The sequence below is a fragment of the Hydra vulgaris genome, chromosome 12 (genome assembly GCF_038396675.1).
Source record: "Hydra vulgaris chromosome 12, alternate assembly HydraT2T_AEP".
NCBI classification, from domain to species: domain Eukaryota; kingdom Metazoa; phylum Cnidaria; class Hydrozoa; order Anthoathecata; family Hydridae; genus Hydra; species Hydra vulgaris.
The window spans coordinates 74,071,649-74,089,246 of record NC_088931.1 but is presented as its reverse complement, the minus strand read 5'-3'; positions in this window follow the sequence as shown (position 1 = coordinate 74,089,246).

Here is a 17,598-nt window from a genome sequence, read left to right as displayed (position 1 = left end):
TGTCCATCGAGGAAAACTTTTATACTACGATTGGAAAGGAAGGATTCAATAATCTTAAAGATGTTGCCGGATACACCATAAGAAGAAAGCTTATGGAGAAGACCAGCATGCCAAACTTTATCAAAAGCTTTTGAAATGTCAAGAGCGATGGTCTTAACCTCTCCACCTTTATCTAATGCACGATAAAACCTATCAGTTATTACTGTTAGCAAATCAACTGTAGAACGAGAAGATCGAAATCCATATTGATGGTCAGAAAGTAAGTTATTACATTCAAGATGAGAAATTAAGTGTTTGTTAATTAAAAACTCAAAAACCTTGTTTATTATAGGAAGAAGACGAATGGGACGGTAGTTAGACGAATCAGATCGCTCTCCAGAATTTTTGAAAATATTTGAAAATAAAAGGTTCGATAATAGGGGGATTCAGGTGATGAAGAAGAATGAGATATTAGTTTTAAAGAGATCAAACTGTGATCAAAAGCACCTAAAGGGGAATGTGGAGAAACTGAGCACTGACTAGGATCAGAAACAAGACATAAGTCGAGTAGAGAAGGTAAATGGTTCGGGTTGTCAGGACTGCGAGTTGGAAAGTTGACTATTTGAGTTAGGGATTGAGAAAGGCAAAAGTTGTGGGCTTTAAAACCTGCAGAGTCACTGACACTAGAGCCAAGCCATTCAGAGTGGTGAGCATTAAATTCATTGACAACATCTATATGAGCTGATGGATAAAGAGAGAGGGCTTGGTCAATATGATCAGAAATAACATCAAAAAGAGTCCAATCTTGATATGAAGGAGAGCGATATAGAACAAAGAAAAAGGCAATAGATTGAAGTGGTGCTAAACGAATGCACATGAAAGAATAGTCTGTGGATTCAAATCTAGTTTCACGATAAATGGGTGAATTCTTAAGAATGTAAATGTCCAGGTGAAGCATGTGACTATTGGAGTCTTTACGAATTAAAGGAAGATAACCATCAACACTAAGATCACAAGATGAGACAGTTGAACTCAAATTAGTCTCACAAAGAGCAAGTAGGTCTGGTAAACTTTGCAAGAGATAAGACTCAACAGAAGAAAATTTACTTCGAAGACCACGAATATTAGTGAATGATAGGTTTAGAGAACTTGGTGATGATGATGGTTTTTTGTGTTTTATAGTTTTTTTGACTGTATTCATTTTTAAATTAGATTGAAGAACTTGACTCAAAGCATAGATAGTACTCATAACACTGTTTAATAGCCCAAGCAATTGCCTCATTACTACTAATAAACCCTAAGCCGCAACAAAGGGCTCCGAACGTGGCCTCTGCAATGCACACCAAAATTACAAACAGGGACACCATCCATGCGCAACATGGCGCTGTTAATACTTTAATATTTTTCAGCTGTTGATAGAATCAGCCTCTCTGAGAGCTACCACAGAGTTCGGGAAACCTGACTACCAGCCGGCCTCAAAACCATAAAAATGAGTTTTAGAGCTGTACACTCATTAGGAGATAATAGAATGAGTTGCCTAGTCATAAAAACAGAGACACAAGCAAAACCCATGCATTTAGTCAAGAAGATCCAGCATTCAACATTCTAAACTGGAAACAATGTATTAAAAATACATCTGCGTCAGCCTAATAGATGAATTGGTAGGTTGTTACGTTTTGTCAGTATATTACTATTTGTAACTTTTGTGTCAATGCATGATATTCAATTGTTTTAAAATTGATATTGGTTTATTGTTATATAATTTTCTTATTATTCTTATAATTGTTTATTTATCATCATTATTATTACCATTATATAAAGATTTGTACTATTAATACTATTTTATGGTATTTACTTAAGACTAGTTTTCAACTATTTGTGTATGACCTCGATTGTAAGTTCTTTAATCAAAGTTTATTGCTTAATTGGTTTTATCTTTTCTAAAAAAATGTGTTTTTTCACTTAGTAATATAATATACTCAGATACTTCTAATATTTTGAAAATTGTTATTCAACTTGAATTTTAGCACATTTTTATTTTAATTTTTACTTTATTTTTCAATTTGTTAAACTTGTCTTTATTTTGTTTTGGGGGCGGGGGGCCATGCCAGGGGCATAGCCCCCCCCCCCCAATCATTTAATAAAAAAAAAAATTTTTTAATCGAAAAAACTTCAGGCCCCCCCCCCCCCAATATCAAAATTGTGGTTACGGCTCTGATATATATATATATATATATATATATATATATATATATATATATATATATATATATATATATATATATATATATATATATATATATATATATATATATATATATATATATATTACTTATACCCTGAAAATTACTTATACCCTGAAAAATACTATACAAATTTTTATATATAACATTTTGACCAGTCAATCAGTCCCCTCAACGAGCCTAAAGTTCATTATTAGGGTTATTTTTTAGGCTTTTTTTAGTAGAATTGGACCCTTCTCGTGGACTAACTTTGAAAAATAAATTTGTTGGGGTAATTTTATGCAAAAGATATAAATTGAAATCCAATGTTAAACATTATTTATTTAAATAATGGGTCAATCAAACAACTAAATTTTCCGAAATTGTAAATTTTTTAAGGGATTACATTAAGAAAGAAGACATTAAGAAGGCTTTGGAGTTCTTTGAAAACATTATAAATATAGAAACGATGACGAAGGTTAGTACTTAAATTAAATTATTAAAATAGTTAATTAATTATTTTAACACTATAGTTTAAACAGCTTTAAAATAGTTAAACGTACATTATCTAGAAAATTGCAGCTTAGAATAAAAATAACAAGTTTAATGTGTATATTCCTGGTTGTTATACTCAACAAACAAATAAAATTCGCTACAGTTTTAGTTTGATTTTATAAAACAAATAATTAGTTTTATAAAATCAAACTGAAACTGTAGAAAATAATTCTTCATTTTTCCCTATTAGCAAAATAAGCTCTTACTTAGCTTAGAAAATAGATTGATGAGTAAATTTTATTATGCATATATTTTTAATCAGTTTCACTTTTTATATGAAAATTGTACACCATAAGTTATAGATTGTACTTTCAATTCGTATATACTATTTTTCATTTGCATGAAATTACTTTTTAGTTGGGTCATTTAAATGAGTAGTTTAGTAGAGTTTTTAGCAGTACTCTTTGTTTGGTCTTCCTTTTGAAAAATGCGCCAATTGCTGCATTAAAGCTCATATTTCAGTAGTTATGCATAAGATTGACTAAACTTTAAATAAAGAAAACAAAAATTATATTAGTAAAGTTATTGTTTTCTGTTTTTTCAATGCAATGTTACAATTTTAACTCTGGTTACATAATTATACATCACGTAACATATAAATCTTTTTATATTGACAACGACACATTATATTTGCTGCTCATAGACAAAAGACTAGTTATAACAGTGAGCAAGCTACAATAAAGAATAGCTCTGATACCGTTTTGATTAGTGGTAATACAGATTTTGATAGTTTAGATACTTTGGTACCTCTCCATCAACTCATTGGTTCACCATCACCAATATTGCAACCTATGCAGATACCATTTCCACAACCATTCCTCCTCAAACACTACTTCCTTAAATACCTCTACCTCATATACCAGGTGATTCATCAGATTTATTTACCTCTTAATAATAAGGTTATTAGGAAGGCATCCATGTTTGTTAATAGTTTTTAAATAAGTTGCCAAAAACATGTTTATGTTTTTGGCAACTTATTTAAAAACTTACATGTTTAAACATCTGCAGGTCATTAATAACATTTCGGAATCAGAGTAGGAATATTGATTTTCATAACAAGTTTTTTTGGAGACTAACGCAGTAGTTTAAGAATAATGCAACATCGCTCAGATATATTTTTTCTAATTTAATAACAATTTATATTTAAATTTTGTATTTAACTCTTAGATTTCGCAGTGTTCAGGGATGATCCTGTTAAGAGATGGTTTTGGGTATAAACAAGGCAAGCTTTAAGTAGGCTAGAATTTTCTGCAAATTTTAACTCGGAAAAAAAGAAAGGATTTTTAAAATATGTGCCGTTCTAAAAGAATGGATTTTTAATTATTTTGAAAATAAATTTGCCTACAAAAATTATTAAAATTTCTTAACAATTTATGCATATTATTGTAGCTGCAATAGAATTGGAAATTTATTATTTCAAATAATGCATTAAAAATAATTCTACTGATCATCAAAAGTTATTATATAATATATAAAACTTCTTCACTTCTTTCAGTCCATAAAATAAAAAATGACTTTAACCTAAATGAAATTAAAATAAATTGAAATAAAGTGATTATTTTTGTTCGGGACTTAATATAATGATTTGTCAGATTTAAACTTATTACTGATACAAGACAGCCGTCTTAAAGATTAACCCATTTAATTTAGGAAGGTTTGAACGTTTTATTGTTTAATGTGTTTGTTTCATGATTAACATACATTATAATTACCGTCATTTTTAATTTTCATTGTGGTTATCATGAAAGGACAGTTTATTATAAATGCATACATTCTCCGTGAACTGGCTTCAATCCAGTCAACGTTGACCAATTTCGAGCAACAACAAGAATGATTATGGCAACAATTTCGAGCAACAACAAGAATTATTGTAGTAATCCTACTCTCAGAATCTCTGTCATAGCCAGTTTCCTATTTTTGATTCTGCAATATTAAAAATTTATAAGTTAAAAAAAAACATGAATTAAAGATATAATGTTAAATATAAAAACGAATGTAGGCGAGAATGGGGCACCATGACACACTTTTGATTTTTGCTTCGTAACAGTTTTTTATGTGCTTTTTTTAAGGTGATTGGTTTAATTTGTAGAATAAATTTATACCTACAAAATAAATACAATAAACTACCAAAATATAACAGGTTAAAATTGTGAGACTAGTTAAAGTAAAACTAGAAATTTGTTTCAAGGTACCCTACCCATCGGGTACCTTGAAACACATTATGACCATCATTAAAAAAGTAAATAAAAAGTATAAAACATAGAGAAAAGGCAGAACTTTTTCTGAAATATAAACAAATTAACATTTATAACCAAAATAACGCATCTAATGGTCCGAATCAAATTTCAGAAGACCAGATAATACATTGTTTTAAATGTCATTCTTAAGCGTCAATAAATAATGGCTTTATATAGAAATGGGATCTCCTTGTGTTATATTTACACAAATCTTTTAAAAATTGACTATAAATATTAAAAGAAATGATTTTAAGAATTGTTTATGACACAATGGAGTACTATTCTACAGTTTTAGGGCCCAACACAAATGCTGTATCAAGTTACCCCATACTTGCTAATAGAAAACAATTGCTTTATTTTTAGTATAAACTTGTTTTTTCAATGATTTCGTTTAATAAAGTAAAAAGCTTGTAGTTTACAAAATAATGTTACTTACCGATAGACACATTGAATAAGATACCTTAAAACTTATGAGCTTTAAAAACTAATAAATTACTTCGTCATCAAAAAAACACAAATTTCGACCCCTCGCAGGCCTAATGGTATCAAATGATATAATTTTTTTTCAAAACATAGCTTTTAGTAGTAACTGTTTCATTATATAAAAGTATTTTTCACAACTTTTAAGATGCCTCCACAATTACAATGTGTTATGGTGCCCCATGTGTCATGGTGCCCCACTCTCCCCTCAACTATATGCAGGTGATACAAAATTATTATCTACACTAGATCAAAACAGCAGTACAGAAGAAAAAGAAAAATGGTCCTAAGGACAAATAATAATTATATATATACATATATATATATATATATATATATATATATATATATATATATATATATATATATATATATATGTATATATATATATATATATATATATATATATATATATATATATATATATATATATATATATATATATATACATATATATATATACATATATATTGAACTTTTTAAAAATTTATATACAGATATTTATATTGTCAATACGATTATATAAAATCTCTTTTGAATCATGATTTAAGCATAACTATCATGTTTGAATTTATAAAAATAGGTATAAGTAAGTAGTGAGAATTTTAACATTATGTATTTATAGCTTCAAATGTTCACTTTTTCACTGACACAACGACAAAAGAGAATAAATTTAAAATGGCACGATTTTTTAATAAGGCCAGAGGTAGTAAAGATGACAGTAAAAACAAACTTCTACAAAAATAAGTGAAAAACTTTGTTATGTAAATAATAGTATCGTGTAATATAAATAATTGTAATGTTAAATTTTTACCACTTTAATGATAAAGCTATAAACTAAAAAATAATCACGCTTTACTTCTTAGTAGTAACGTGTGGCTTTTTTTTCACGGCTTTATGGTCACCCTTAAAAGACCCTGATATTCGGAGTGGACATTTTTGTAAGGGTCCCTTAAGGACTTGTCTTAAAGTTTAAGTTTTATGAGGAGTGATCTGTGATTTTTAATAATATAAAATACTCGTGCAAGTGATTGCTTATTATAAATATGAAAGTGTAAATTTATGAATTGCGATGTTATGAGTTTAAATGAAGAAAACTTATTTTTTCATTATGAAGAACGTTCACATTAAGTTCTTGATAGAGCTTTTGTCTGAGCTCTACAAGCAGTTTTTTAAAAACATTTTTCTATTTAAAGAGCTTTTGGCGAACTCTCTTGTAGAAGACCTTTTCTAAGAGCTCTTGACTGAGTTCTGGGAAAACCAACTTTTATAATGAAAACCAACTTTTATAATGAAAACCAACTTTTATAATGAAAACCAACTTTTATAATGAAAACCAACTTTAATAATGAAAACCAACTTTTATAATGAAAACCAACTTTTATAATGAAAACCAACTTTTATAATGAAAAACAACCTCAAAATGAGCTTTTTGAAGAGCTAGTTTTTTTAATTGGCTATTTTGACAGTTGCTAAGAGACAAAAAATTTAACACCGTGTTGTGAAAACAAGATGTTAAAATTATGTTTAATTAATTACTTTTTATTAAAATTAACATTTATATTTAGAATGCAGGTCTGATTATCTTGAGTTTGCCGAACTTACAGTAATGGTACACTCCGAAAGCCTGGACCTGCACATTATGTCATGTTATAACTGAAAGTAGTATACTTTATAAAGATTTTATTCTACTAGATAATATAACCAGCCTCAGGGCCTAAGTAAAGAATGAAGTTAAAGACATGGCCTTTTTCACTGCAAAGTTTTGCACTGAATGGTTTTTTAGGGCAAAATTTCAGCAATTATTCCCTATAAGTATTTTTGCTGTAATTTTTAATTCCTTTTTATTCAAAACGTTTTAAATTTTGAATGAAAGTAATTCTTTTGAGCATTTGTTTAACTAAAGATTATTTCTTAGGAGATGAAAGCTCCGTGGCAGATGACTATGCACTTTGACGTCAAACCTAACCAGGCAAAGCCTGTGATTGATTCACTGAAGAGACATGTCTGGTACATTGAACCTACCACTGTTGTTACGACTCTATTTGACAAAAAGGTCCATGACCGTGGTAAGATTGTCAAGAAGCTGTATTCCACGCCAAGGCTCAAGAACTATGTTGTACACAGGCAGCAGGTGGATCTTTTTTTTTTTTTATTTATTTATTTATTTCGCCGTTTAATAACTTTTACAATTTACAAGGTTTATAAATAAAAAAAAACTGGCGGGGCAAGTAGAAGACATTATTTTGTCTTATCACCGAGCCCCAATCGTACGTATTTAAAATAGCCGGATAATATATTTATACTTTACAAACTATTTATTAAAAATTATCAATATAAAAATAAATAACAATTAGTATAGGAAATACTTCAAGAACAATATTCATGTTAAGAGTAGTAATTAAGTAAACAAGAAAAACTGAAAGAAAAGTAAAAAATAAAAATAAAAAAGAAATTAATTAAAGAGCACGTATTTTCAAGAGTCACAATATACGTACATTATACAAAGTATTTGTTAAAGAATATGAAAATAAAATTTATAACAATTTGTAATAAAGTAATATTTAAATAAAGAACAAAAAATTCAAAATAAAAGAGTACTTAATTTTAAAAAAAAAACGTTTTATATATGTATATTTTTAAACCAATTTAATTAAAAGTAAAATAAATAACAACTCATTAATAGTTAAGTAAATGTTGAAAAACTAAGATTTCACCAATAACTTTTAAGATTAGAGGAAACACCATAGCTGAAATAATGAAAAAACAAACAAACAAAAACTGATAAATTGATAAATTCTGAGACATATTTTATATAATTGAATTTTAGTTTAGAGGCATTTAAAATCGGATATATTAAAATCCATAAGTAATAACACCTGTTTCGATTCTTTTTTAAACTGATGCATACTAACTTTTTCCGTATTTGCAATATTAGGAAACTTTTTCCACAAATAGGATCCACGATATTGAATTGAATATGTATTTTGTTTTGAATTATATTTAGGGACAATGTAGTTATTATTTGAAAATTTTGTCGGATATTTATGCTCTACTTTTTTAAAATAGGACTGAAATATTTTAGGAGATATATAAACTTTTTATCTTCTTTTTTATCGATCTTGAAGAGCTAAATAACCTGGAATTTCGTGAAATTGGTTTCCCTGGTAACTGAACAGAGTTGGTTTATATTTTATCTCTTAAACCATGGAAAACCAGAGTAGCAATGGTTAAGAATAGTGGTTTATATAGTAATTATTAAATAAGGCTTTGAAATTTAACATATTTTCACAAAACCATTTTTTTATGTTTTGATTGTCTAGTAATTTTTTTCTTTATTTTGGAATAATTTCATTTACACTTACTAACTGTTACCGGTAGTTTTATTGAAAATTTATTTTAATTTTTATTTCTTGTATTTGCATGAGTTTATTTTTTGTTCAACTTACACCGTTGAGGCAAGTTGAATAACTTATTCGTGAAAAGTTCATTAAATGTTTCGTTTGCTGTGAATCCAGGTTCAAGGCAAGATGTTGCACATAACTTTTGTAGTTAATCAGACGTAACCCAAAAGCTTTTTCTAAAAAATATAAAACAGTTGGCTGGCAAACGTAAGTTTCTTCTAACTGCAATGAGTTGCATTTCTAACGGTAATAAGTTACATATAACTCTTCTTGCAGGATTTGTAAGTATCTTAGGATTTGATTCTAAAAATGCAAAAAATTTATCAAAGACTTTTATTAAGACTTATCCAAATATTATTGTTTGAAATTGAAAAAAAATATTATAGTATACCAAACTGCTCAAAACGACAACAGCGCACAGTGGTGCAAAACTTCGAAAAAGTGACCATAAATCAAAATTTTCAAAACATTATAAGATTATTCTTTTTTTTTAAATGAATTGTACTTTTTATATTATTTAAAAATATGTAGGTTTGTTATTTATGTTTGTTAACAGGACAGCTACATGAATTTAAAAGACGTCATTTTTGTAATAAATTTTCGTTAAAAAAGTACAGAAGTTATAACTTCAATTTTTTCAATTTAAATCATCATAAAGCTAAATTTTTTTTTCTCAGTCTGTTTAAGATATCTTAACTTCTACGTCAAAAAGATTTCACTTACTTAAAGGGAAAAAACTTTCAAAAATTATTATTAAAAAAAATGAAAAAACAAAAGTAGTTTTGTGTAATTTTGAATTCGCTGTTCGTTTAAAAGACATCCTTCTCAAGCTAGTCTAACTCAATCTTTATTAAGTTTTGGTTATAGCAAAAACTCATAAAAAAATTCAACTGCGTATATTCATGCATTATGATAAATTTTTAGCTACTATTAAGCAACCTCTCTTTTTTGTTCTAGGGTAGGATGGGGTAATATGGGTCTACGGGGTAATCTGGGTTTAATTCATATTTATCTGTTATATTGATAATGGCTTTAGGTATGAAGTTGTAATTTTTACCACTTTTTATTAACATATTAGGCTAATTAATTTTAAAATATAACCTAGCTATGCTGTTAGAAAGGGTACTTTTTTAGCTAAAATGCTAGATACATCAACAAAGTCAATTTTTTCATTGTTTTTAAACTATAGAGAAAATATATTCAAATAAGGCATAAGCGTATAAAAAATGGTTATTTTGAAAGTTAAATTACTATATATAAGGATATTATACCTTTAAGACACTAACGGACTTGGTTTGTTTTAAATTTAAAATATAATCAGGTGGGATAAAGTGGGTCTATGTATCTATAACATTATGGTATGTAATAATATTATCAAAGTTGTTGTTAGTAACATTATAAACCTATTAGTTTCATCAGACCTAACTATTTTTGTCTAAATAATTCTTTAGAACTATTAAACACTTATGTTTGAAGTTTATATCTTTGAAGTTTGTATTAAGAAACATCTGTATTTATTTGTATGAAACAATACCTAGGTCAAATAAAATATTATATAAGGCCTATTTGGTGTTAAAATATTTTTTTTGTGATATGTTATGATTTATGCTAATTTATTTCATAAAAGTTTAACAGATTTTTTATAAATATTACTTTAGAAAGTATTTTAAAAATGCCAAGATGTTACAATAAAAAAATAAAACCCAAGTACAATGCTGATAGTTTGGAAAGAGCAATAATGTTCTTATGTGAGAGAAAAAAAGACTATTTATCATGCTGTTAAATCGTACTTTGTTCATAAAGAAACATTGAGACGAAGAATAAAACAACAAAAAGTTAATGCAAGCAAACGTAAAGGTCAAAAAAGTGTACTGAGTGATAATGATGAAACTATGATTGTAGCTGCAGCGCAGTCAAAGATATGGTCTTCCATTGGATTCTCTTGACATTTGTAATTTAGTTGCTCAATTTTTCTCAACGATGAGGATGAAAACTCCTTTTAAAAATGGAATTCCTGGGAAAGATTGGTTAATTTCTTTTAAGAAGCGTCATGTTGATAAACTTCGATTACGCAAACCTGAAATACTTACATTTTCAAGAGCTAAAAGTTTAACACATGAAGTTGTAGATAAATTTTTTACTATTTTATCTGATGTTATTCATAATAATAAGACTGTATCAAGTAGTATATACAACCTTGATGAGACTGGGCTCTCTATAAATCAATTAACGAAGAGAGTATTTGTACATTCAAAAAGCAAAGATGCTTATGAACTGGCTGCTTCTTCATTTAACATACGGCACCATAAAAGCGGCCATGGACAACCATACCCAAATTATTTGTCTAATACCAAGTTACTCACACGCATTAAAATTGTTAGATGTGGTTACTCACACGCATTACAACTGTTAGATCTTTGGACCATTAAAGTATGAGTGGAGAAAAATTTTAAAGCAGTTTGCAGGATTGTTGAAACGATTGCGTCAGAGACTCTCTCCAGCAAATGATATAGCAGGATTTTGTGGTACTTGTATCTCACCATTAAGTAAAGAAAAGATGGAAAGAAGAATAACAGGTATTGACTTTCTCAATCAATCACCTGAACATTATAGCCCTAAGTCTCCAAGATTACAAACACCAAGATTAGCTATGCGAGAAGCTTTAAAGTCAATCATATGTCCTAATTTGTCTGCAGAAACTTAGCAATAATAGAACAACAAAAACAAAAAAGGAAGAGTTAAAGCGACGGTTACTTGAAGAACAAAAAGTTAAATAGATAAAAAATCAAGTTAAAAAAAATGTATAAAAAAAATTACCTCTACTGAAGTATCAAAGAAATATCCAAAACGATCTAAGAAGTGTCTAAAATAGAATCTAAGAAGTGTCACGAATGTTACCATAAAAGTGCAGTGATCAAAAAGATAATTAGTTTTTAGAAAACACTTTATTAAAACATTATTATTTCTGTTTTAAATCATCATTTTTTATATTTTATATGTCCGAGTTTTTAATTTTTATTATTGTGCTGTGTATGTATGCACCTCTTTTTTTCAATAAAAATATCTTAAGACTACTTTTTAAAATAAAAGCTTGTATATATATACTATAAAAAAGGTGCGTGCATAAAGAATGTCAGATTTTTTTATAAGATGCAGTATTTTAAACTAGAACTACCAATATTTTATGTAGACCCACATTACCCCACTACATGGGGTAATGTGGGTCTACATAAAATATTGTGGGTCTTTATAGGTATCTTCAAATAAAGGCTCCCCAGACTTATTGATAGTATTTTAAGTAATAGTTTTTTGTTAAATTTGTTCAGTATGATGTCTAATCATGATTTTAAGACATCTTTTGTCAGAAGCCAATACCTAAACATTGTTTTTTTTTACTCAAAATTAGAAATAGGTAAAAATAGGCTCACCCTACCCTAATATTCACAATGTTTATAATTCGTATAAAATATATATAAAAGCAAAAAATTAAAAAAATTTAATAAGTACTAATAACCAAGTCATGTTGCAAGGTTAAGAAAATTTACTTATTTGTTTTAAATGATTACATACGTTTATACTTTTATCGTGAGTTTTTTTTTAAAAATATTTTATGTATTTTATTTATATCGCCCGAGGGGTAGAAACGTTTTCTATTTTTTTTTTCCTCTACTACCAATGGTATATGACACTCTTAAAAAAATTCAGTTAAAATGATCAAGTTTTCTAGTTTTTATAACAATTTCAAAGAGTACTTTTAATGCATTTGGTGATTTTTAACAACAAATTTTTTGATTATTATTGGAATTGTTTTGCTTATTTCCATGGAAACGAATTTTTATTTATACTTTTAATCAGTTATACAAATAAAAATAATATTAAAACGATTATGGTGCAAAGGCAAAAATGATATTTATAAATTTATATAAAATAACATTTATCATAATATTATTTGCTTAAAATTACTATGTTAGTTTATTAATATTAATCAAAACAGTTGTCAACATTACAAGTCATTTTTTCATATTATTTACTTAAAAAAAGCTCTCTCTTCTTCAGCCAAGTTCTTCTTCTTTTAAGTAACTTTGTCTGGTTAAATTTACTTTTTTGGTATATATCGTCATTGACTCCTGAGGATTCTCTTGCATTGATGATCTCGACAGATTGGACCAGAAATGCTAATCAAAAGTTTAGGAATAATGCCAAAAAGCACAATTATTGTATTGTTATTATCAATACAATGTTAATGTACATATAGTTATGGCAGAGATAATAAAAGGAGGCTCAACAACAGTAATAATAATACTTTTCTTCCCTAAGACCAATATTGTTCTTACACACACTAGCACACGAACACAGCTTAAACATACTTAGAACACAACACTCTCCCCCCCTCCCCCTCTTCGTTAACAGATTTACTACGAAAAGGATAATGTCACTTTCTTCAATAAATTTAACGTTTATGTTCGCAGCACTACATTCAATCGGGTAAAGTTTGTTAACCGGCCTATTTATATTTTTATACTCGTTGTTCTGCTTGTAACGTACCGTAGCGCGTCTGACTTCTTTGTCAGAAGAAAGATTCACTTCGTCTATGATTCCAACTTTCCATAAAATTCGCGATTTTGGGGCATCGTCAATTAAGACAACATCTCCGCGTTTGACTTTTACAGATCCATTACCTTTGGAGGCTTTGTGGTGTTCACGTAAATTCTTTAAATATTCTTCTTTCCAACGTGTTCTAAAATGATTTAAGACCATATTAATGTGCTTACGTTGTTCAACTATTTCGACTTGTTCACAATTCCTTGCATCTTCTGCTATCGCTTCCAGATTTAACTTCCGACCAAACACTAAATGGTTAAGAGTGAGCACTTTGTCACCAACCTCTTCATAAACGAATGTCAATGGTCGGTTATTGATGATGCATTCGACTTCCTAAATGACTTTTACAGATCCATTACCTTTGATTTGATACCATCAATTCTTCATAGGTTAGTCTAGAATTGGTGAGTACTTTCTTTAAACACCTCTTTGTTGATCGTACAAGTCTTTTGAATATTTCGTCCCACCAGGGGACGGCCGCTATATTGAAACGCCATTTGATTGACTTAGATGCGACAAAAGCTTGAGTTTCCTCCGCTGTGAACTGCGTGCCATTATCCGACAAAATCTCCGACGGAACGCCACGTTTTGCAAAGAATCGTCACAGACCACGAATAATTGCTGTCGCTGAACAATCGGGAACTAAATCTAACACAAGTGCACGGGTACTGCAGCATGTAAACAAAAATATTCAGACTTTATGTAAGGTGCTAGACCCATATATTGATTTTACATATAAAGGTCCAGCATAATCTACTCCAGTGTACTTAAAAGCATGTTCGTTATTCAAACGACTTACAGGCAACTGTGGAGAAATAGGATAAAAGTATGGCTTCCCTTCAAATTTTCTACAAAGAAAACATTTTCGGATTACACTATGAGTTAAACACTTAGCCTTGGGAGCCCAGAATTTATTTCTTAACTCATTTAGTGTTTCTCTCACACCATTGTGTTTCATGAGGACATGACAGTGCAAAATATTTAGCTTTGAAAAATAACAGTTCCGAGGTAGAAATATCGGAAATTTTGCATCGTATGGAATTGGGGCATTCTTTAAGCGTCCTTTACATCGAACGATACCGTCCACTTCAACTAAACGCAAATCTTGTCGCAACTGTTTGTAGCTTGATGCAGTGATAACGTCACGATGCACATGTTTGATCCACTTAGTAATTGCTTCTTCTCGTTCATCACTTAATAACGTTAAGATCTTCAAACCATTTAGTTTTCTTTATCTTAATTTCAAATTATTCACAAAGCGTAATACCCAGGCTGTGACTCTTAGTAAACGTTCATAGCTATTAAATTTTTCTATGTCAATGAAAGAAAGGTCTGGATAATGTACACTGCTTGAAACAATGCAAGTTAATTCTTCAGGTATTTTGGTACTTTCAAAAATTAAATCATAAACTGGCCATGCAACTGTTATACTATAAAAAAATCTGGGCCCTTAAACCAAAAACAATTATCTTTAAAATTATTTAAAGATGATCCACGTGAAATAATATCTGCGGGGTTCCGATGTGTTTCTACATACTTCCATGACTCAATGCCATAAAGTTCTCAAATTTTAAGAAGTCTATTTTTAATAAAAGGTTCATCTTTCTTAGCTGAATTGTTAATCCAATGAAGGCAAATTGTTGAATTAGTCGAACAAATAATCCGAGAAATGTTAAACACACTTTCAAGCTCTTTTTCAATATTAATCATCAATTTGGCTAGTAATAAAATAGCACTAAGTTCAAGACGAGGTTTGTTTTACTTAATGAGGCTACCCTCGATTTAGAGGCAATCAAAGTAGAACAAGAATGTGTCTCATCAAAAGTTCGAATATATGCCTTATTGCTCGCATCGGAGAAACGATGAAGTTCGAGTTTATAGTTAGGCAAAAAGTTTGAAGAGTTAAGATACCACCGTGGAACCATCACATTGCTTGATGAGAGAAAATCATTTAAAATAGATTGCCACTCGGTTAAATTTTCTCCATCAAGGTAATCTTCCCAACTCATCTTGCTAATACTTAAATTTTGGAACAATACTTTTAATTTGACTACCACTGGATTTATAAGTCCTAATGGGTCATAAATATTTACAACAAATTTAAGAACTTCTTTTTCTTCGGAATATCAACTGCCATTTTCATTAAATCTTTAAAGTAAAAAATTAGAATATCCTTTTGTTTGTCCCAGGAAACACCAAGGACTTTAGTTTCAGGTTTAGGTGTCACTTTCACAAAAGACATCTTCTAATACCTTAGAGTTTGATTCGAATTTTTGAAGGTTGAAACCACCTTCCTTTAATATCGATTTACACCACCTATAAAAGCTTATGCCATCATTAACTTCATCAGTGCAAGAGTTCAAATCATCCATATGAAGGCTTTGTAAAAGTTTAAGAACATAAGAGGGGTAACTGTTTAAATTTTTTTCCACGTGTAACTTTAAAGTAGCATTAAGCAAAAAAGGTGAAGAAGTAACACCAAATAAAACTCTACAAAGACGAAATGTTGCAAGCTTTGCATCAGGTAACATATTAAAATGAAGCTTTTCAATGTCATCAAACCATAAAAATTGTACATAATCGCGACACATTTTACTAAGTCCAATTTGAAGAAACGCTTTCTCAATATCAGCCAGAAAGGCAAATTTTTTTTGAACGGAAACGTAATAGAATTTCAAATAATAATGTTGTCAAACTTGGGCCGCATGAAGACAATCATTTAGTGAAGGTCCAAATGATTTCGAACTTGCATCAAACACCATACGAACTTTAGTTGTAACTTTTTCATCACGCCTTACTGGTCTATGTCAAATCTTGATTTAAAACTTTTTTAATGATGCCATGGGATAGCTGATCTTTGATAATTTTGTTACAGGAGTTAAATAAATCCTCATCTTTTGAAAGTTTTTTAGTAAGAGACTGTAAACGGTTGGCACATAAAGAATAGTTGTCAGGCAGTGTTGGATGGTTTTCATGAAATGGTAATTGAACTACATAACGATCAGAGGTTTCATCAAAAAATGTACTATCTTGAAATTCTTGCAAAAAAAGATTATTCTCTTTGCAACTATCACTACAGCACCATAAATCACTTAAAGCATCCTTCAAAATTACATCTTCTTTAACAAATTCAGCTTGAACCTTTAAAACATGAGTGGTATTTACACTACAACTATTATCTCCTTCATCACACACAAATCCATTAAGAACATATCCTCCAAGTTTAAATTTCAATGCGACTGGACCTGACTTACTGCCAACTGCAGTGTTATCAAAAAAATTCCAATAAAAGTCTGCTCCAATAAGATAATCAATGTGTAGAGGACAATCTCCTGTAACACTATCAGCTATTTTTAAACCCTTCAAATGGCTGTAATTGCTTTCTGCAAAATCGACTTTCTGACCATTGATAGGGGCACATATATCTTTCACAAAACAAGATATGAAAATGGATTTATTTGTAAAGTATAGTTTGGTGCTTACCATGATAGACGGCAAAGCTGCTAATGCTATATGTGGTCGAAAATATTTTTTAATAAAGACAGCCTTCAGCAATGTCTATCAAGTTTGCATGCCTGAATTCGTTGTTTTTAATGCATATTTCATATTGCTTATTGACTTGATTTCAAGACTTAGCAAATTCGAGATCAAGGTCATAAAAAGTCGGCTTCAGGCCAAAAACATCTCTTTTAAATCGAATTTCGAAAATGTTTGGGTCTTCTTGTTGACATACCAAAAGAAAATGGTGATGGCACAACTAATGAGGTTAAAACGTCGCAAAAAGCAATTACCGGGGTAATCTTGCAAATTTTTGCAAGATTACCCCGGTAATCTTGCAAAAATTACCAGAATTTTAGCAAGATTACCGGGGTTAATGTTGGATTGAATCGCAGCTTCTACACTACATTAAGCGTCGTAACTTTACATGTAAAGATCAATTTTTCCACATTTTAAGTGAACTTCAAAGCAATTTTTGGTCCCTATAATTTGTTTTTTATACCAGTTTCAGTACATAAACTGCTGGTTCACAGCGTTCGAGTCATGTATGTTCAAATATTCATCTGCCAGGATTGTTTTGATTTTGTGGAGTTTTAACAGAAGATCCAGCTGAAAAAAGAA